At 40.8% G+C, this 23,705-nt stretch overlaps 1 long non-coding RNA gene across 3 annotated transcripts in view; it reads left to right on the forward strand.

Annotated features, from left to right (window-relative positions):
- The first annotated feature begins 482 nt into the window (after positions 1–482).
- LOC123349638 overlaps positions 483–23,705 on the forward strand; it is a 62,427-nt gene continuing 39,204 nt past the window's right edge. For 2 of the 3 annotated variants that reach the window (XR_006573611.1, XR_006573608.1), the window contains exons 1-2: positions 483–724; positions 11,967–12,026. This is a non-coding gene — a long non-coding RNA (uncharacterized LOC123349638). Of the gene's footprint in view, positions 725–1,152; positions 1,295–11,966; positions 12,027–23,705 lie in introns of those variants that run through there. The other variant, XR_006573610.1, reaches the window with a different exon arrangement.

The following is a 23,705-nucleotide window of genomic DNA, read 5'->3' on the forward strand; positions in this document are numbered from 1 at the left end:
TCCCAATTTAACCTTTGCTAATAGAAAACAGGAGCAGAAAATGGCCTATCCACTAGTACAACTGCACTGAATGGGAGGGCAGGGCTGGCAACACAGCAGGAGGGAAATTACTTTGGTGCTCATGTTTGCAATCTGAGGCTTCTATCTTGCAAACATTTAGGCCTATGAGTAGCTTTACACAAGTGAATAATCCCATTTAGTTCAAAGGGACTCCTCACATGTGTAATGTTACTAACTCGCTTAAATGTTTGCAGGCTTGAGGCCTAAATTATCACTGGGCTGTCACTTGCAGAGTAGGCAGCTTCACTTGTGGGAACACCATTTTTTTCATTTGTTCTTAATTGTACCCAGAGCAGCAGTATTGAATTCCCCTGACTAGCATAAGAGACAAAACAAAATTCTGTATCGTCAGAGTGCACAGGAAGCTAAACTGAAAATAGCAGCTGGTCTTAAATTTGAGAAGGAAACATGATTGTAAAGAAAGTAAAAGAGGCTGGCTAGGTCAGAGCACTCTCTATAGCAGCATCACTAATAGTTAAGGTTGTATTATGATGTCTGTTTAAAGATTGACTTTTCTAAATGCTCTAAAATTGACATGCTTAGTCAGATTCCTTTGACACTTAGTATGCCTCAGGAAGGTGGAGAGTAGGGTAAGTGACCCCAATTTGGGGTTATTTGAGCTAGGAATTGCAAAGATATAGGCGGTGGCGGTGGGGGGGTGTAGGTAGGTATTTTTTTCAAAAGTTTTCCAGGTGTTTTTGCAGAGCTAGAGATCAAGCTACTGATGTGCTGTCAAGATACTCTAAAAGCATTGAGTTTTGCTCAAAATAGTGCATGTCACCCACTAAATCTTTAGGGGACCCATGCTGAGAACAATATTTAAGAAAATGTACTTTTTTATGTACTTTTATAGGCCATTTGAGAAAAAGAGCTAGAGGGTTTCTATTCTCCCCATTTTATGTGCTTTAAAGCCTGACTCTTGTAAGTTCTTTAAAAGCTGAATTATTAGTTGGATTGCTTTGAAATTTGGCATGCTCCTGGGAGCATTGGATAGCATTAGGGACCCGAATTTGAGGTCATTTGACCAAGGGATTCCCAAATTACAATTACCCAAACAGTTGTCTACTACCTGAGAAGTACTAAGGACTGAATGGATCAAAGGCCTTGTTCAGACTGATGGCGGTGAACACACCCTTCAGTTCATTAACACTGCTAAGGATAAGTTACTCACAAATCCTCACTTCAGATGGAAGGAATGTTGGACAGAGTAGCTGGCTGGCTGTTGCTACATTTTGTGAGTCATGGGTGGCAATTTTATTTTGATGGGGGAGGGGGAATGCAATCAAAAAAATTTAGTGTGGGGAAAGGGAATTAGACATGTGAATGCTTCCTGGGAGTAAAGGGTTATTAGAGGGTGGAGTACTTTGGGAATAGGGGTTTGGGGCTGCAGAAATGGGAGGAAGTTAGGGGGACGGTTAGAGGCTCCTATGAGGGAGGTATGGGGCTAAAGGGGTACACTGGTAAGGGGGGTGTGGGATGAAGTGGCAGAGGGACTGGAGGAGATTAGGAGGAGGGGCACTTGTCAGCCCTACATTCTCCTTTGTTGGGTGAGTGTCCAGATCTGGGGCAGCTCTCTCTTACCACTTCAAAAGTTATTTTTCCTCCCTTGGTATCCTGCTGTTAATTGATTTATCTCATTAGACTGAGCTCACACTTGGTAAAGCAACCCCCATCCTTTCATGTATTTATACCTGCTCCTGTATTTTTCACTTCATGCATCCAATGAAGTGGGTTCTAGCCCACAAAAGCTTATGCCCAAATAAATTTGTTAGTCTCTAAGGTGCTATGAGGACTTCTCATTGTTTTTGCCCCTCTAGAGGCATCTGAACACCTCTCCCTGCTCCCTTACATTATATGGGATCCTTGTCCCTATAGGGGTGTTTGAGCCCCTCATGTGGTCCCCTGTGTGTATGTGCCGGGACCTAACTTAATATTTAAGAAAATATTCACTTTGCTTGCGTAGATGTGCAGTCTGGAAGGATTACAATGTACTTGCACCAATAAAGAAAACAACAGTGAGAGGACTTCAGTGCTTGCGTGGATAGTTCAAGGGAATGTGTTGATACCATTTTCCCCTTGGTGAACACATTGCCACTGAAGTTTTTAGTTTGAACCTTTGTACACCTGTGCAGTAAAGATTTAATATCTTGTTGCTTGCTACAAGTTGTAATATATATGGAGAGGTTTACTGTGAACACAGCAGAATAGTCAGCAGCAGCTGGTCTAACCAAAATTTGTGTTATTTTGGGTAGAAATAAGCCAGAGAACTGGGGTGGAGGAGATGCAGATAAAGTGTTGTTGCTGGGAAATGAGGACCAGTGGTTCTTGAACTGTATGCATGTAGTATTATTTCTTAGTAGTTGGTCAAGTGTGTAAATGAACTCCAGGATCTGGAACCACCTTAATTTTATAGTGCCAAGGTCCAGTTAGAGTGTGTGGGTGCATTGAGGCACTGCTTGAAGAGGGTAGAGGGAAGATGGCATGGGCACTTTTTTTGTCCTTTAATAATGTTAGAAGGAATATTGTGGGTGAGAGTGAATGGGTTGCAAAAGGAGGTGAAGAGCTTGTATTGTGGGGCTGCCAGAGTAAACATGTTTGTGTTAAGAGGCTTGGTCTACACTACCAACTTATGTCAGTATAACTACATTGCTCAGGAGTGTGGAAAATCCACACCCCTAAGTGACCAACCTAACCCCCAGTGTAGACAGCACTATGTCAACTGGAGAACTTCTCTTGTCAACATAGCTGCTACCTCTTGGAGAGGTGGAGTACTATGCCAACAGGAGAAGCTCTCCCATCAATGTAGGTAGTGTCTTCACTAAGAGCTACAGTGCTGTAAGTGTAGACAGCCCCAGAATATATTGGAGCATTGCTGACAGAAGCTGGTGTTAAGGTTGCAGGGGCATCCTTAACTGTTAATTTCCTGGTTTTCAGACATTTTGAATTTTGTTCAACTTAAAATCCTACCAAACAACCTTAATGCTGCATTAATGTAGTCATTTTGCCATTTAATATAGGTGGTACCTTCAGCTCCCATTGACTTCAGTGGCAGCTGAGGATACACAATACTTTGCAGAACTAATGGAATATTTCTGGAGAATTTTGTGCTTCATGCAAACATTACACTGAAAAAATGATGATATACACAAACACCGCTCCTCCTTACCACTTACTATGTTCATTATCTAATAAAATTAACCTGGAGGCAGGATATACTTTTCCTGCAATTGTTTCTGTAGCAGGAAAACAGATGAATAGAGGTGATAATGGGCTAAAGTGATAAGTCCAATTAGTTAATATTTTTAAAGGAGCATACAAGATTTCTAGCAAGGTGTTCTACAACAAAATATAAATCTATCTTGGTTTGCTTATGTCTACGGCATACCAATATTTTCTTCAGTCACTCAAATACCTTGGTGGCAGGTTCTATATAAACACATTGGATTGCCACCACCTAGTATGACTCAAAAAGACACGATAGCACACTTCATATTTGAAACACCTTATTCTACCTTGTTTCTCTTGTTGGATTATTATTTTATAGTACCTCAGCAACATGAGGTTCTTCCCTTGCTCTCAGATATGACTGAAGTAGAATCATTACCATTCAGGCTCAACCTGTTTGGAGCATAATAGGGAAATTTTTCTTTTTTGACTATTTATTTATCTATAGTGTGGGAACAACTTCGTTATAAGCTTGTCCCTCAAATGCAGTGAATCAATACTGTCACCAGAAAAGACAACAAAATTTGTTCTTAAACCACCACTGAGAAACTATCAATGAAATGAAGAACACAAACAGGGCTGATTCTCCTCTCAGCTGCACTGATTTAAGTTGGGAGTAAGTTCATTGCAGTCAATGGAGTTCTACTGGTGCAAAACTCCTATAAGTGGGAGGAGAATCAGACCCACCTGTAGGGAAATATTAAATCAGACTTAGGAAATGTTGGAATGAATACTATCAGTCTTACATAGAGATTGATGCATTCAAAATCACGTTGGCATCCAATTTTCTGTTTCAGGTCATTTGGTAGTTGCCTTGTACATTAACTGCTAATACAATTAACATTACATAAACACTGACACTTTTAATTTTATTTTACTTGGTTGATCAATATTAAGCATCAATGTAGCTTTATGTTATAATCACTGCTGGAGGAATTATAGGGCTTCTTTTTGAGCTATTCTAAACTCGGGTTAACAGTGTGGCTAGAGATGCTGCATATATACTAGTTCTCCACTGCTTTGCATTTACACCTGTGCCAACTGGATGTAAAATATTCCCCTTCCAATTTGGTTAGTGTTTGAGACCATCTCTGCACAGGTGTGAATGACGACACAAAGGTGCAAGACGTTGGAGGATCAGCTCCTGGATGTGGAGATTATGATCAAAGCAGAATGGAAACATCACTGCTGACATTTTATTATTACTACCATTTATCTCAGGATCTGGAGCCCATTAAGTAATTTTCTAAAAGTGAATTTTGTAAAGGTCTAAATTGTGTCCTTTCCATACTCATGCAAGGGATAGGACTAATCTGGCCCTGAATATTACAGGGAAACTTCTTGTAGCACCAGTTGTTTAGTTCTAGAAACTTTTGTATCTTAGGGGTCCTTCTCTCCATATTCTCCTATTCTGGTCTTTTATAACTGTTCAACAAAAGTGATACAATTACAAAGAAATATCATCTTTGCCACCTCCATTCTCATCAATATTTTATCACAGTAACACAAGAGCCTTACTGAAGATATAATTGTTTTGATTCCTACTGTGACCAAATGTCTCTTATAAATATTGTGCAAATAGCTCCTGAGCTGAGTTTAGCATCTTCCTTGCTACATGCTAAGGGCTACATGCTAAAGGCATTAAATATAACTAAACCCCCATCTCCAGCCCCTCAAACTCTTGGGGGTTGGATACAAGGGGGCTCTCTCCCCTTCTTTACATTCAGTCCCAGTCTCCTTGTCCAGCCAGTCCCAGTTCCTCCCTCTTGGCTTCTCCTCTGATTTCTCTCTCTCCTCCTACCCGGCTGGTTCCCGGGCCTAGTCTCCCTCCCTAGGCTCCTTATTCAAACTTACTCACCCTTCCCACCATCTCCCTGGCTCCTTATCCCAGTCTCCTCCCTCTCTGCTCTCATTTCCAGTGTCCAGCCACACCGTGGCCCAAAGCAGCCATTACAGGTAAAATCCAGCTTTTCCCTGTGATCCTGGGCTGGATGGAGCATGCCGGAGGATCTGGGGATGGATCATGTGGAGTCTGTTCAGCACTAGGAGCTGGGAGGCACTGGTGTATGCTCACTGAAGACAGAAAGTTTGCTGATTTTAGCTGCTAACATCAAATCTCTACTGAATGTGTGAAAACTGTGATTTTCCAAAGGCTTAAAACTTGGCCAAATTTGGTTGATTTTAACAAGGATGGCAAAAGGCACCTCCCAAAAGACCGACCTCCTTCCAAATCCCTGCTCTAAAGTATGGAGTCTCAAAAGCTGAAAAGAAAAGGTCACTAAAATTTTTTATATGGACAAAACATTTTCCCCAATCTTGGTCTAGGAAACAGTGGATGCGTTTTGGTTGAAATTTCCCCCCTCGCCATTCCTGCCAAAAATAAACATAAAATAAAAAAAAATCAATTGGAGGCAGACACCCAGAGTGGGAAATTATAGCCCAAATGATTAAAGCTTCGAAAAGTAATAAGCAACTGAAAACAGGATCTTATGATGGTAAGTGTTGAGAAACCTTTATAATAAGCACCATCGATAATAAATGCTTAAGGCTAGAAACTTCTTTTCTTCTTTTTCTTTCCCCCCATGAAAATTGAGATTTTTCTGTAATCCATTGAGACTGGGAACTGGGGCTATAACAAAAGGGGGTTGGTAATATTGCCACTAAAAACAAACAAACAAACAAAATCCCAAATCCTGGATTCTCTCTGCAATAGGTGGATAGACTTTTTTCTAGTTCCTCTCATACCTAGCCCTGGCACAAATGCTATCATCACTCTTTTTTCCTGTTCAGTTTTCTCTCCCTCCTGTCTTTTCTATCTCTCTTCCTCCCCTTTTCATCCTGTTTTATTACTTTACTGTTTGTTTGTCTATTAAAACCCCAATAAACTCTTTGCCTTCTAGAGGACTCCCAGTCCTTGCTCCTCACTTCCCAGAAGGCTGGAGCCTTCCGGAGATGGAACTGGAGGTGGACCACATGAGATCTCTGTGTAAGGGGAGCTGTGAGAACAGAGGACACAAGTTCGGGGGTGGGCTGCTGCCATACAGGTATTGGTATAATTATAGGGAGAATGAAGGGGTCATCTTCCCTTCCCCACAACTTTCAGTCAGCGGGAGACAACACAACCTTTTCCCCCTTTTGGCTGGTTGTAAAGGAGAGGGAGGAGAGTCTAAGGCTTCTTTGGGAAGCAGCATTCTCACAGCCCTGCCAGTTGCCAGTAAGCTGCAAAGCTAATAGGCTCAGTAGGTGGGAGTCAGCTCCAGCTCCAATCTCGTGCCATCAGGAACTGTTATTTCCCCCCTGCACTATGTGGAGACTATAGATGTGGCACCTGCAAGCAAGGGGGATATGGGCACCGGGGGAGGGGAGGAAGGGGCACTTGTAAGTGGTGTTTGAAAAGGAGAAAGAAGGTGGCAGCAGCATTTGTGAGAGGGGAGAGGAACTGGAGAGAGATCAGCTTCGGGACAGGAGAACTCTGGTGAAAATGCCATACAGTGAAAGATTTAAAGAGCTCAATCTGTTTGGCTTTTCAAAAAGGGGATTGAGAGGTGACTTGATTACAGTGTACAAGTACCTTCATGGGGAGAAAATACAGGGTACTAAAGGCCTCTTTAATCTAGCAGAGAAAGGCATAACAAAAATCAATGGCTGGAAGCTGAAGCCACACAAATTCAAATTGGAAATAAGGCACCGTTTTTTAACAGTGAGGGTGATAAACCATTGGAACAATCTGCCAAGGGAAGTGGTAGATTCTCCATCTTTTGATGTCTTCAGATCAAGACTGGATGTCTTTCTGGAAAAAATAGCTTGAGCTAAACAGAACTCATTGGGCTCACTCAGTACAGGAGCGACTGTAATTTAAGGGCCTGTGATATACAGAATTTCAAACTAGCTGATTTGAGGCCCCTTCTGGGGGAGGGAAGAATGTGATGAGTTTGGAGAAAGGGAGAGGATACTGGAGCGAGATGAGGGGGTTCACAGAGAGGGGAGACTGGGATCTGGGGAGAGATCAGCCTGGGAAGAAAAGAAAGGTGGCTGGGGGGAGCCAGAGGAGACATGGGAGGAGTTTGGGGCAGTTTGGGAGTCTGGAACGGTTTCACACAGAGAGGAGTCTGAAGGGGGCAGAGCAGGGTCTTGGGGGATAGCAGGAGGGTAGAAACACTGAAGATGGCTGCAGCATAGGATAGGAGCTTGTAAATTGTGTAAATTTATTCTTTTTTGTAGAAATTGTCTGGTTTGGCCAACATAAAAAAATAAATGGACACAAATTGGACATCAGGAGTGGTAACATACAAAAGCCAGTAGGAGAATACTTCAATCTCCCTGGACATTCCATAACAGATTTAAAAGTGCCTATACTTGAACAAAATGCTTCAGAAACAGACTTCAAAGAGAAACAGCAGAACTAAAAATCATTTGCAAATTTAACACCATTAATTTGGGCTTGAATAGGGACTGGCTCATTATGAAAGCAGCTTTGCCTCTCCTATTGACACCTCCTCATCTATTATTGGGAGTGGACTCCATCCACCCTCATCGAATTGGCCCTGTCAACACTGGTTCTCCACTTGTGAGGTAACTCTCTTCTCTTCATGTGTCATTATATAATGCCTGCATCTGTAATTTTCACTCCGTGCATCTGAAGAAGTGAGGGTTTTTTACCCACAAAAGCTTATGCCCAAATAAATCCATTAGTCTTTAAGGTGCCACTGGACTCCTTGTTGTTCTTATGGAAACAGCTAATTCCCTATCATCCTGATAGCAAGAAAACTCAATTTTTTTAACTAGATTCCTTATAACATTATGTCTAATAAATCCTCTTCCATATTTTACATATACACAAGATTTATACACAGGATTGATAAGTTGCCTTTTATAATATTTTTTTTCCTTGAACTAAAAATATCACATTTCCTATAGGAAGAAAAAGTTTTCCCTCCTTACTTTTTTCAGTAGCTAAGTTCTCAAAAGTGTCTGAACTCTGAATCCTATAAGGAAAGAGTCCTCAGTTCACAATAACTTCTTTAGCTGATTCAGTCAGTTAACCTCTTCTTTTCAGATAATATGTAGATCATAGGTTTGAAAGTTTCAGTTTCTAGTTAGCACCCAGTTATTTTTGTTTAAATAGTTTCCCATCAGAATTTCACATATTAAAAAAAACAATGAAATAAAATTATTTGAATCTTCTACACTTGACTTTTCTTCTTCTAAGACAAAACCAAGAAATGGAGGAATGGATGCAGTAAAAATGTATTAAAGTAGACTTAGAGGGGGGGCTGAATCGATCAAGGCACAGATGTGATGCCTTTCACCTTTAGTCTACTGGTTCAAATCCAGGTAAATTCACTGAGGATCAGAGATTTTGTAGTTATTGAAATAGGCCCAAGGAGAGAAGTTTGAGTCCAGGTTCAGATCCCAAACAAAACTCTTGCAATGTTCAAGACCATCATGTTGAGTTTGGTATTGTTTGGGTCAGCAAATTGAAGCCAAAGCTTCAAAGCCTGGATCCTGTGCTAAATCTGGATCCAGAGTTTAAGGGTTTAGATCCCGATCTAATGTTCCTGTTCAGTTCCATCTGTAGGCAATTCCTCATGTCATAAAGACAACAAGTGTTGTTGTCACACTTCTTAGTCTCAGCAGGTAGGAAATGGACTGAATAGGCATAGAAATACTACAGAATTACTGCAAGAGTCTAGAGCTGTATGTCCATGGTGTAGCATCTGCAGAATGCTGTCCATACTTTATTTGTAAAGGAATTCAGGTTTCAAATGTAAATAAGAAAATGTTCATGAGCACCAAATATATATTTATATAAACATTTTCATATTTATATTTGAAAACTTAATTCCTTTACAAATAAAGTATGGATACCATGCTGCAGAAGGTACACCACTGATACAATTCTGAGATCTTGCAGCATTCTCTCTCTCTATTATTGTGATATGCTGGACTCTTTCTGTCCTAGATGGACGTTACTGCCTTTAACATTTTCTGCATTGATTTCCAACTTGTTTTCTCATTCTGTGAAGGCAACTAGAGGGTGTTTTCCAATGGCTTAGAAACATTTAATATCCTGGCATTCCTATGTCAAATGTAAAGCACTCAGCTGAATGTCACCTTTACACCGTATGTCTTTACAGTGCTGTGTAGCTACCACAATCAGTGCATGTTCAACATACTTCAATAGCCAAAATATATATCTGGATGTCCATATATTCAGTTTTCATGGGTATTAAGAAGTTATTTTGTGATGCATAAAATCTGGCACTATATTTGTGGCAGCATTCCCTCCTTCAGTTGAGGCTTCTTTTCGCTGTCAAATAGAATTCAAGTTTATCTGAAGACTAGCCTACCTAAAGGAGCAAGTGAGACCTGTCTGAGACCTGTGTACATATTCTCATTAGTTACATCAAAGCTTTCTTTGGGATAAGAAGTGGCCTTTGGCTATTTCCCATAACTCACAGACTGCTCTCCAACACACAATAGTCTCCCCCTGTAAAATGCTATAGAGAAATGAAATATCACTTCTACTTTATCTGCAAAACATGCTGCTTCTGTTGACTTATTTCTATTGTTTCATAGTTTCTTTCCTTAAAAGAATGTCACACCTTTCCCCCCAAAGAATCATAAATCATAGTTTTTGTTTTGTTTTGTTTTAAATATATTTAATAATTCTTCCTAGTGCTATAAATTAAGTTGGAGTAACAGTTTGATGTGGCAAGCAATAAATGAACTAGCCCATTTCTGTTTCTGTTTATGCCTTCTCACTTCTCTGGAAACCAGACAGAATTATAAAACTTCTGAATGTCTCATCATTTTATCATTTCATCTTAGATTAACTGCCTAGAGTGCTTAGGTCAATGGAGACGCAGAAGCAATCTTTTTTTCTTGGAAAGCCTAGAGGTGAAATGCCCTTTTTGTTGACCCACTGTATTTTGATTTCACATCTGGCTGCAAATACACTGCACTAAGAGGAGAATGCTATACCCATAGGTATCACTCCTAGCTATTATAAATATTTCCCTTTTAAAAAACTTGGAAAGGATTTTTTTCAAATTTTATATTTTGCCAATTCTTATTAAAAGAAAACAAGTCAGATTTTTGTGGAAGCTTAGTATGGTGACAGACCAAAGAGATTTCTCTCTAGACAGTATATCTAACTGTCTGTCTGGAGATTACTTTTCAAGTAGAAAACTTTTAAGAATGCTTGTTGAAAAACTGGCTGATGGTAAGATGTAACCAGGGTTGGAAGAACCCCTCAGCGTTCCCCATTGTGTTTCAAGGAACATTTTTAAAAGCTACGTGGATTTCTAATTAAATGGAAGACTGTGCTACGAAAACAATAAATTCTTGTTTGAAAGTAACTCTTGCTTCCAGAACTACTGGAAAATATAGACCTCAAACCAAATGGAATTTTATCTTGTAAGTTTCAAGTTCAGTTCTATGCATACACCACATAATGAATAGGTTCGAAACTTGGCAAGATGAGGTCTCCTTTCCCTACAGCTGCAGGCTGGGTGCATTGCTGTTTGCTGGACATCACCTTTTCAGCTCAAGGGAAAATCATTAGCTAAAGAGAAAATTCCTGTCTTCAAGGCTATAAGCCCTTGAAGAGTAATGGGCCACATATTCAACTCGTGTTAATTTAATGGTGACTTCAACTAAATTATGCTGATTTACACCAGCTGAGTATCTGCCCATTTCTCATCTCCACAATCTGATGGTGGGTCTCCATTGGTAGGGGGCTCTCCTTTCTCTCATCTGTGTGAAGGGTTACCTATGAAGGAAATATTTCTGGTTGAATTTGCTGGATGGGAGAGTGGTCAGCCCATTGACACCCCTCCTGCTCATACTAGTTGGGCTCAGGAAAATGTATGGAGGTCCTTGGGAATGTCATCTACTCCACATACATTTTGATTGACTTAAAAAAAACCTGTTACATGGACTCCATATTCTGGTATAAAATACCTTCCCATCGGAAGTACTGTGCTCATGCTTATGCAATACAGTAGACAGACATCAATGGAGTGACATCAATTTACATCAGCTGAGGATCTCACCGGCCTGATTTTGCTTGGTTTATATGTACATCTCTTATTAAAACCCAAAGGTCATTAAAGGATCTATAGTGCAATTTTTTAACAGTGAGGGTAATTGACCAGTAAAACTACTTATGAAGGTTTGTGGTGGCTTCTACATCACTAGAATATTTTAAATCAAGATTTGTTTTTTTCCTCAAAAAGAATATACTTTAGTTCAAACAGGCATTAATACAAAGAAGTCCTATGGCTTGTGTTATACAAGAGGTCAAACTAGATGATCACGGTGGTCCATTCTGGCATTAAAATCTATTAATCTATTTCTGCCATCTTTGTTCATGTTGAGTAGTACCTTACTCCACGAATCAGCTGATTGACATTAATCAGTAAGTATTGCTCAACACTGATAAATGCAGCAGAATCTTGCCCTAGATCTTTTTTTCCCCCAAACTTGCCTTAAAGCACATTCTTCCTTGAGGATTACAATGCAAAGTTTTATATTTTTTCAGCTGTTTTTGAGCTACCCAGGTGTTGAAATAGATAGTCTGCTGAAAATAAAAGGGGGAAACAGCTTAAGAAAGAGCTCTCTTTCAGCTAAAAAAAAAAATCTGACCTAATTTTGTTCAAAACTTCCTTTTTTTTAAGAGCCCACCTCTGGACCGAGAGAGAGCCTGGGAAAATTCATCATGAAAGAATCATTTTCTAGTAAGTTATGCTCAGCTGAAAATAGGGGATTTTGGTGGAAATACCCTCTCAATGTTAACTCTGTTTGCTCTGTATGCTATAACAAAGTAAAATCTACAATTATACAATATTACTCCAGGGATTACAGTTTCTTTTTAATGACTTCTGCAGCCACTCTCCTTTCCTTTTTACTGCTCTTGAGGAGCTTCACATTTAGTACAAAATGAAAGACAAGATTGTCACAGATAAGGCAACTTTCTGCAATATTTTTAGACGTCCATATTGTATTAAGTGAATGAATGGTTCATGTAATATTGTGAGTCAGGGATTATAGTCACTCCATGGGAGTGAGGGCGACCATGTCTCCTTCAGGAAGTGAGAACCATAGGGGATGATTAAGGCAAATCACTCAGGATATAACACCTACAGAGAGCTACCACCTCCTGGGGATGTGAGCAGATTCTGGTTCAAACCAGATTCTCCAGAGACCAAAAGACAAAGAAAGGATTTGTGGATAAATAACCTACTCTTGAACTGACTCAGGGCCTTCTTCCTAATCCAGCAAATCAATAGGACTTGCTGCCCGGGGTGTCCCATCCCTTGTGGAAGGGTGGTTTAAACTAGAGGGGGCTAATGTCAAGACAGTCTCACACGGAGAGGTCCTAAACTGTGGAACTCACTTTCCGCTCCCTGGGACGATCAGAGTAGATTTAATGAACATCAGGAGGCAAGACTTGTATTTTTTGTTCTGGTAGATGGCATCTTAGGAGCCATATTCACTACATGTGCCCTGCTCCACCTAATATTCTGCTACACCTACACACACCAATAAACACACGCACATGGAAAAATAGGTTAAGTCTATTAAGGCTGCTTTGTTCAACTGATGGCAAAAAACAGCCCATGTGTGAACCAGGCCCATTGAAAATTGCAGTGTGTCTATATCCTGTTTAGAACAGGTTAGGTAACTCAGAACTTATAGATGGGCAGGAGTCTGTGGCAGGCGTTTCTTTGTTTCCTATGAGAGAGACAAGGTGAGTGTTTTGGGTTTCAGTTTGTTTGTTTCCTATGTCATTCCCAAAAGAAGTATTTTGAGTTATGTCACTGTGTTGGAAAAACTAATTAACTAATGTGTTGATAATGCATGTCATATGGGTGTATGTACCCCATGCTCCCCTGGCAACCAAGGAGTTAATGCAGGAACTGTGGCCAGCAGTGATTGGCAGCCTTCCAGAATCTGGGAGAATAAAAAAAACAGAGCAGCAGTGGGCTAGGGTGGCTGTCAGAGGAACAAGCAGGCTTGAGAAGGAAAGTCTTGCCAGTAAACTGGTGAGATGGCACCCAGAGAATGGATGACTGGATCTACAGGCTGGAGAAGTCTACAGACCCAAGAGAGGTAGGAAGGAGCTCAGGGTACAACAGGAAGAGTTGTTGAGGCCTGATTCCACCTACCTGGAGGTGGAGGTCCCTGAGCTAGAACCCAGGGGAGCGGGTGGGTCTCAGTTCCCCTACCCATCCCCCAACAAAGACTTAAGCACCAAAAGGGGTTTCCAGATCCCCTGCAGAGCAGGATCAGTTAACCCTACCAAGTATAAGGGGAAACCTATACACCCCAGCAGGGCTGAAACAAACATCCTTCATAGCCAGTGATGAGCTGCCAAAATATTAACAACCTCCTCCTCACCCAACGAGGGGGTCATGCCCCCACCCCAGGGACTTCTGCCCCATCCAACCCCCCATGTTCCTTGACAGCACCCCCCCCAGGACTCCTGCCCTATCCACCCCCCTTCCCTGTCCCCTGACTGCCCCTGGAATCCCTACCCCTAACTGCCCCCCACCGCCCCATCCAACCCCTGCTCCTTCCTGACTGCCCCCCCGGGACCCTTGCCCCTGTTCAATCCCCCTGTTCCCTGCCCTCTGACCACTCTGACACTAATCCACCCCCCCAACTCCCCTGCCCTCTATCCAACACCCTCTCCCTGCTCCCTTACCATGCTGCCTGGGGTGGGGGCCAGGCTGGGGCTGGGACCGGAGCCGCCCGGCCGAGGTCGGGGCTGGACCTGGGGACCAGGCAGGAGCCATGCCGCGCCGCCCATCCGAGTTTGCAGCCGGACCCGGGGGCTGGGTAGGAGCCGTGCCGCACTGCCCGGCGAGGTCGGGACCGGACCCGGGGGCCGGGCATGAGCCGCGCCGCCCGGCCTCCGGGTAGGGCCGTGACCTCGCCGGGCAGCGCGGCGCCTGGAGCCCTCCTCCCGCTGGCACCCCCGGCCCCAGCTCAAGCTCACCTGGTGGAAGCCGCTGCTTCCTTCTCAGCCCTCCCAGGCTTCCCGCGCGAACAGCTGATTTGCGGGAAGCTGGGGAGGGGGAGGAGAAGCCGAAGGAGTGTTCAGAAGAGGAGGCAGAGGCGGAGTGAGGTGAGCTGGGGCCGGGGGAAGGGCAGGGAGCTGCTAGAGCTTTTGTTAAATTTAAAAGCCCTTTTGGAACTAGTTGTCCCTCGCGGGACAACCGGTTCTAAACGGGCTTCTAAATTTAACAACCGGTTCCCGCGAACCAGTGCGAACTGGCTGCAGCTCACCACTGTTCATAGCCCACAATGGGACTACCAAAGACATTCAGGCAAGAGGAGCTCACTGACAACCCTGACAGACTGAATGGACTCTGTGCAATTCTCTGTTTTAGCAGAGGGGGTGCTGTTGTGTTAGTACACCAACTCATCTTGTGCCTCTGCCTTTCTGACTTCCCTTCATTTCCCCACCATTAGTGTATGTTTCTATTTGTCATGTCATCTCATAACTCTTCTATAAATAAAGGTAAGATACTGGTAGATGTTTCTAGCCTCTCTAGAACCATTGTAGCTTTTAGCCACACAATGGCTGTGCAAGTGTAGTTTGAAATGAATGTATTATGGAATGAACCATGCCAATATATGCAATGCATTCTATTCATTTGCTCACCGGATATGAATTTTGGGACACTGTCAATATGCCTGATAACAGTGCTGGAAGCACTCAAATTTTAAACTAGCTTCAGAAGGAACGGTTTTGTTATGTAGATTTTTCTTTTTGTTCCCAAAGATTTCACATACTTTCTCTGTGTTCCTTTAAATAGCTCCCTAGCATAGGCAAGTATGTTTTGCTTCATTTTAAAATCAGTATTGGATGTCTTTCTAATTGATTCTAGGTCTAGCTCAGCTGAGAAGTTATGGGGCTAATGGAGGAAATACTAGGTGACATTATCTGGCCTGTGTTATACAGAAGGTCAGACAAGCTGATCATAATGGCCCTGTTTAGCCATAATATCTATGAAAATGTGCTAGCTGCAGATTAGTATTTTCTACCTCTTGTGCGTTTCAAACTTACTTGGCCTTCAATTAAAGCATTGACTCTCTTTGGTCTTTCAAACAAATTCAACCAATGTGCTCATCTTGTGCTATGAACCAAAAGGCAATTGTTCAATATCATCTTCTTTCTGTGTATAGTTTTAAAATTCAGTACTATTTCTGTGATGGGTAATTTGTGATGGATATGTAATTATATAAAGCCATGATAACCGCGGTTTAAATGCCATGTTATTTCTTCTTTAAACTAAAAGAAGTAATTGGCATGTCTCTATTATAAACATTCTCACAGTCTAAGAAAATATTAGCAATTCTTTTTAAGCTTGGAAGAGTAGCAAAATGTTCAAGCTTTATGCATTTAGTGCCCTTTAAAAAATATCTTATTGTTTGTTCCTGATAGGAATTCAGATGTATTCAAATATATTGCTATAACATATACCAAATGATAATTTTATTAAATTACTAGATGTCACAAAGAAATGCTTGATATTAATGGCATAAAAATGGTTTGCTGAATGAGTTTGTGAAGGAGCTGCCACTTGACCCATAGCAGAATTGGAAGTTTGAGAATCAAATGGCTAAGAATAACACTGTTCCATTTTCAGTGTACTAAAAGCTTTTTACTCAGTGGGAAACTAAGTTATTAGAAAGGGCAGTCTGAAAATGTACTGCTAGGAGATTTGGGAGTAGTAGTCCTTGAAGTGAAGATTTAGTTTTGTAGATTTTACAATTTATCCATTTTTGGTGGTTGTGATGTGAGAGTCACAGGGGTAATAAACTTCAAATAGGTTGAAGTAAAGTTAAGCACTTCCTGGTATCTTCTATTAATTATCTGTGGGATAGAAGAAAATAAATTAATGTAGAGACATAAGCTCATCATGGAATAAAAGAGGAATACATTCTTATTGTGGTGATTTTTACCAGAATCCTTTTCAGAAAAGGCTGAATGATCCAGAAATATTTAATGTCTTTAGATTAGTGATAACATTCTTTCTTATCATTGTTTAAATTTAAATGATGAATGTAGCAAAAAAATGAGAGGTGGTTGTTACAGACCCAGGGTACAATCCAGACTAGTGAGTAGCTATGTCAACCCTGCCATCTAACCTGGAGTACCCTTCACACTGCTTTGCTGTGGTAGCCTCCAGTCAGGACTGCTCACAAACCGCCTCCAGCATATAAGTAACACCCAGCTATGTCTCTGTGTGCGCTGCATACACATTGGCTCTTAGTAGCCTGGTTATATTGCAGGGTGATCTGAAAACACCTCCAGTGTTGGATTTCCCCCTACAAATGTATGTCCTATACTGCCCAGCACTCTCCTGCACAATGCACGTTTATATAAAGTCCTTCATTTCATTAACAGAAATGATGTGCACAAGTCTTGTCACCTCAAATGGAATTTCCCAAACATTTCAACTGAAACACACTGGATTAGATAAAACAAGTTTTTAACAACAGAGAGAGATATTTTAAGTGAATACAAGTAACGAGGCATAAAAGTCAGAAATGGTTACAAGAAAAATAAAGATCAGACACAATTTATCCCTAACTTAACCAACTATGTTAAATTCAAAGTAAAGATTTTCTCACCGATGTTCTCAACAATCTTACTGGCCAAACTTCTGTATAATGGCTGCTTCCTTTGTTCCTTCTGATGCAGTGATTCAACAGCCAGACAGAGCGAGTAGGAGGGGGTCCTTTGGGGTGTCTCCCCTTTCTCTTTATAGTCCTCTCTCCCTTTTTGATAAGCATCTCCAGCTGGGATCATGATGACTGGAAGTCTCACAGGAACCCCACTCAGTTTCTTTGCTAAGATGTAGATTTTTCTCCTCTTTCCCATTTCCTGCAAAAGAATGGCCATTTAGCAGGTAATGGCCCATTGACCTTGTTTACACCTGGCTAGGCATTAGTTTGCCCTTTGTCTCCGAGGAACTAGTTTGGCTACTCCTCAGACTTGGAACGTGTTTTAGTAACACCATACAATGGAATCTTCTAACTCTACATTCAGGCCATGTCTACACTACTCACTAAATCGGCACCACTGTGATCGATGGAGCGGTGTCGATTTAGTGGGTCTGGTGAAGGCACACTAAGGGAGAGCATCTCTCATTGATATAGTGTGGCGTAGACACCGCTGTACGTAGACCTAAGTTATGTCAGCTTCAATGATGTAACTTACATAACTGAATTAACATAACTTAGATCGACTTACTGCATTGTGTAGATCAGCCCTGAGTGTTGCTATACATATTTTACCAGGACAATAATGATGAGTAAATTATTAGTTTTTGAATGATACGTGTACAAAGATTATTACAATAGTGTGCATGGGGTGAATGTGGTTGTATAGTTTGTCACTGTGTGGACTAAGAATATCGTAAACAGATCTAGTGCAAGCTTTGTGAATTCATTGTGCCAAAGCTGCAGGTCAATCCTAGGCAGCTGGGATTACCCACTGGAGATTTTTCAAGACTATTTCATGCTTTTTTGTTCTTTTAACCCCAGAGTTCTTTCAACCAAAGGTAGTAGAATGAGACAAAACTTTGTCATGTATGTGAAGGTCCTGTAATCTTGGAGACAGTTTGTGTGCCATTGATCTAAGATAGCTCAAAATAATAGGATTGGTGATATCCCAAAACTAACTGACCAAAATAATAAGCAGGAAGACAGGAAGAAAAACCACACCACCCATCATGTTACTTAATTCTAAAAGAGAAAGTCAGATTTCTTCATTTCTCAAGGACTCAGCATATGAAGATGTTTTAATAGTAAGGGGGGGTTGGTGAGTTCTGTAAGGAAAGAAGGCAGTAGCTATATAAACAGTATCAGACTAGGTCCACAAACTGCTCAGAATTTGCTGGATGTCCATAGGGTTGGGTAGAACCTGGATCCATCCTGACTTTGTATAGAATTAGAGTTCTATTTCACTTGTTTGCACAGACTTCTTATGCACTTATATGCATATGCAATATGCATATGCATGTAAATCAGTTATTCAGAGTCTCACTTACTCGATTTGCACTCTAAAATACGGTGTTTCCATATGCCAAATATGTGCATGGTAGTGTAAATACCTGCTTCAGATTAACTGAAAATTAGACTTTATGGTCTTTCATTCTTCAGCTGATCAACATAGCTAAGATCCTACATTTCTTTGTTCAACTTTGTAGCTCTTCTCTGGATAGTCTCCAATGAATTCACTTTAATCTACTGTTTGTAACTTCTTGGCAACAATAAAAATATTTACCTCAGCCTTGCAGAGATTTGGAGAGCTGAAAATAAACCATTCCCTCCTTCGTCCCAGATTTTTCTTAAGTACAGCAACATTTTTGTCTGTTTTAATCATAATCATATTTTGTATTAGGATCTGACTTTAAATAACCCCCCAAATATGAGTAGGGTGTGAAGAGAAAACATCAATAGACTTGTAATCTCTGTTATTTGATATCCAGACAAACATGTTTGGGTAGATTGATGTCATCTTTTCTTTCCCCTCTTAGAAAAAAATCCTATGTCCTATTTGGTGGTATTATTTGTCTAACCTAGAAAAATGCTTCTAGTGGTTGACAATTGCCATAGACACATAATACGTGTATTGCTTTGTGTCCCTTGAAAATATAAAATATGTCCAGCTAGGTAGACCCCTTACAATAACAGATGTCATCCTACTCCATTATATTTAGTGATGTCTCTCTAAAGCAATTTACTTTTCCCCAGAGTGTGTACTCCATACTGGCTGGTACATTGGGTAAAATAGAAATGTGAAGATCTGCCAAAGATTCCTAAAGTTTTTGATGTTTTTTCAGTTTAGAAAATGTATTATGATGAGGGACCCTGACTTTTTCCTCCATGTATCTTTAACATAGTCTCACACAGAGCTGAAATTAAACTAAAGTCTCAGTAGAGTTTCCTTTCACCTTGTTAGGATTCCTAGATCAGTCTTCCACATCCCTAGCTAATTATCAACATCATCTCTCCAGATAATCTTATCAGAAGATAATGGTGTCACAAGATAATCTTGTTAGAGGATAATTTTGCCAGAGGATCATCTTGTCACAAGATAATTACATTTCAAGAGTTACCCCATCAGTATCTCCCAGGAAGATGGTTCATTTTCAAAAACAGTCATACAATGGTTTTCTGGAGTGTAAATACATGCTAAACTACATGCTGTTAGGCTGAATACAAATGAAAATCAATGTACTGATGTTTTATTCTCTAGGTCTTCTGTAAACCATCCCATGCAAAGATGTTTATATAAAGAAAACTCTAAAGAGTAGCATTTCCGGTCCAATATATCTCTATTAATTCATAGATGCCTATGCCCTGGTTAATATTAGTACTTTGCTTTTAATGTTCCTTTCAGTTGAATTTGCACAAGCTTATCACAAAACATAGGGATCACAATGCCTAGATGAGGTAGGTGTATATATAACACCTTTTATGTATATACATATATATTCATGGCTAAAGTGGCTTAAGTGATGTAATCAAAGCTAATCACAGTGGAAAAATTCACATTGGTGCTATAGCCAGATAAACTGCAATGGTAGTAGCACTAAGGGGATTCCTAGTGGAGATAAAGCACCAGCACCTTTTGGTGTTTTCACCACTCTGTCAGACCTCCAGAGCTAGTGCCCTGCTCTAAGTGCTAGACTGTGCTGCCTCCACTTAGGGCTAGTCTACACTTACGGTGAGTTCGACTTCTCGGAGTTCGAACTATCGCGTCTAATCTGGACGCGATAGTTCGAACTCCGGAAGCGCCGCGGTCGACTCCGGTACTCCACCACTGCAAACAGCGGTGGCGGAGTTGACCTTGGAGCCGCGGACTTCGATTCCGTGGCGTCTGGACGGGTGAGTAGTTCGAACTACGGTACTTCGAATTCAGCTACGCTATTCAGGTAGCTGAATTTGCGTATCCTAGTTCGACCCCGCTTCTTAGTGTGGACCAGCCCTTAGACATAGTGGGAACCATGCAATCAGATGTCACATTTTAAATTATCTTACTTCCTTCTAGAAAAAGGCTGACATTAGTAATCAACCGTTATACCTTAAGAGTGGACAGATTTCCATTACTTTAGCAGGTAACAGGTTTTGTCTTTCTTTAGTTCTATCAGGGAACACAGGACTTAAACACCAGTCCACAGTGTCTTAAGGGCTAGTTGGTTCCAACCTGCCACCAGGCGACCTGCTAATCAGAAGCTGAACTCTGACCAAGGATCCAATGTGGGAATCTGATTGGTTCCCAGCTCTTATTTAATCCAAGCAGAGGAACATGAAGTTGTCCATGCAATTGGGTTCTCCCTGCTTAGAACTGCTTCCCCTGCAATATTTGCTCCTGATCTCCTGGTAATCTGACACCTGAATCCCAGTTTGCCCTTTGGCCTGTCTTGGGAGTATTTAGTCTGCAGAACAGAAGAATGAGGGGCGATTTGATATCTGCTTTCAACTACCTGAAAGGGGGTTCCAAAGAAGGTGGATCTAGACTGTTCTCAGTGGTAGCAGATGACAGAACAAGGAGTAATGGTCTCAAGTTGGGGGGTGCGGGTTAGGTTGGATATCAGGAAAAACTTTTTCACTAGGAGGGTTGTGAAGCACTGGAATGCGTTACCTAGGGAGGTGGTGGAATCTCCTTCCTTAGAGGTTTTTAAGGTCAGGCTTGACAAAGCCCTGGCTGGGATGATTTAGCAAGGGATTGGACTAAATGACCTCCTGAGGTCCCTTCCAACCCTGATATTCCATGATTCTGTGGACTCTGACCTTCTGGTAACCTAACCCAGCCTGACTCCCAGCTCCTGCTCCAACCACTAGATCAGGCAGCCCACACTTTGGTTATGACAAGTTGTCATAATCATTTGTTAAGTATGTTGCCTTTAATAGAAAAAAAGGGAACTGAAGATAAATATTTATTTATTTATTTATTTTTCCAGTTTGACAATAATTCCTTAGGAGTATTTCTATACATTTCTGGAAAGAATCTCATTAAGCTGTACCACTATCCTGTTGATTTAAAAAAAAACAAAAAACAATCCATCTACTTAAGCAACTAGGCCCTGATCCTGAAAAGACTGATTCATGTGCTAAACTTATGTACTCTGAGTTGTTCCATTGACTTGACATCAGTAAAGTCACAGGTATTCCACACGACTACAGTCATACATATATGCAGACCAGAGCTTGCTTATTATAGAAGCTTCTTTGAAACTTTAGATTGGAACTCATTTGTGTTTCTATGTTTACCTGCTTTCACCTTGTAAATAACTTTTGTTTCCTGTTCCTAGTTAATAAGTCTTTAGATCGTTTATTATAGGATTGGCTACAAGTGTTATCTCAAAGACCAAAGGTGCAATTGACCTGGGGTAAGTGACTGATCCCTTGGGACGGGCAGTAACCTGGATATTGTTGTGATTTTTAATGTAAGGGACCAACTATCACAAAAGCAAGCTTGCCTAGGTGACAGGATAGGAGTACCCATGGTTAGGCTGTTATAATGCCTGAGGCGTTTACACTTGATATATGGTCGGTAAAATCATGAAAGCATGGAGCTTGCAACCACTTTGGGGGTTGTGTCCTGCTTCTTAACACTCCACTCTGAGTTTGGTACTTGAGCCACTGCAGGACAGCTTGACAAACTCTTTCTATTATCAACACCTCTTCTTTGTGAATCTGCATGCATCCTTAAAAACATACGCTTCTTATCCCCATTTTCCCCTCTTTGTTTTACCCATCTTCCAATTATTCTTTTTTTTTTCTAACTTTTCCTTCAACTACCCAGCAGTTTGCACATCCTAGTGTTCCTTTATTAACTAATGCGCTGCATTTCTACCACAGCCCTCACCTCTGCTGAGCCAGCTGCCCAGTTTCAATTTATTTGGGGATAGTTTCTTCTTCTTTTCCCTCCTGACCTTCATGAACCTATTCATGCTACTGTAAGAAGTAGGAAGATTGTCTCACATTCAGGAATGAATTCAGCTTGATATTAAACAACTGACTCTTGAAAACACATCAAGTGGTAGTTCTCAGCCTTTCTGACTCAGTTTGTGCTCCGTCTTTCTCTTGTCACACACACAGTCCCATTTTACTTTAACAGTCTTCATAACTACTGTAACTTTTGTGTTAAGTAGTGCACTTCTTTGTAATATTTTTAATGATTTAAAGAAAAACCTATAGTTTGTGCTGAGTAACTGTTTACCTTGACAAGCTTCTGCAATTCATCTGGGATGAATAATAGTTCTTTCTGCATCTACTACCTTTCTAATAACAAACCTCAAGAGAAATAATGAAAATCTAAAAGAAAGAATGCTTGGAATTGTTTAAACATTGTTTTTCTCTTTTTTGAAACCCGTGTTTGTAAACACTGTCTTTTGTTTACATTGGACCAGTTTGCTAATATTAGTTGGTCTTGGCTATAGAATAAGTAACATTGCATTCTGGCATCAAAATGAGACTACAGAAAGAAAACACAAAATTGTCATTTGAAACAAAGGAGAGAAAATGACTATTCACTCCTGCTAGTGTTTCATGGGTTTTTTTTTGTTTTGTTTTGTTTTTGTTTCTTTGGATGGGGGTTGCATTTTATGAGGAGATGCAGAGCTGTACAAACTCAGAAAAAATATCTCAGAAGTCTTACAGAAATCTCTGTGTAAATGCAAAAATGGCATCATAATTAGTCTTAAAAAACCCACCTAAATGTTTTCTTTTTACTGTGGGTTCATGCATTCTGTATTTCACCAATGAATCCCTTTTGCTTTACTGACAGACCCATTTAGCACTGAACCCTTCTCTTTGATATTCAAGCTTCTGGTGTATCTGTTCATATTTCATTCATTTTAACCCACTTATTTGAAGTTACTCCCTAAAACTGGATGGCTCTGATTTTTCATAGGTGCAAAACACCCGCAGTCTTCATTGACTGCAGTTGGAATTTAGGTTCTCAGGGGACCTCTGAAAATCAGGAGCATTGACAGTTCAAATGTAACCACACCAGAAAGGAAAATTCACTCCTGTTTTGTTCCCTGCTAATACTTTAACAATGTATGAGAGAGCATTATTCTATAGAACAGACACACAACACGCCACCAAAACTTCTAGAATCCTGGCCATGCTCAAAAGTCTTTGTGTCTCTTTGTGCCCCACTATACTTAATTGTGATTTCTCAAAACACCACTTCATGTTTACAGAAATTCCCCTTTAGAATTCAAATCATTCTTAGAGGTGCTGACATAGTATGACCCTGAAGAGTTCTGTGGCACTCGAAAGCTTGTCTCTTTCATCATCAGAAGTTGGCCCAGTAAAAAATATTACCTCACCACTTTGTCTCTTTCAGAAAGATTTCAGACAATGCTGTACAGACAATTAAA

Source organism: Mauremys mutica, chromosome 14 (genome assembly GCF_020497125.1).
Source record: "Mauremys mutica isolate MM-2020 ecotype Southern chromosome 14, ASM2049712v1, whole genome shotgun sequence".
Taxonomy (NCBI): domain Eukaryota; kingdom Metazoa; phylum Chordata; order Testudines; family Geoemydidae; genus Mauremys; species Mauremys mutica.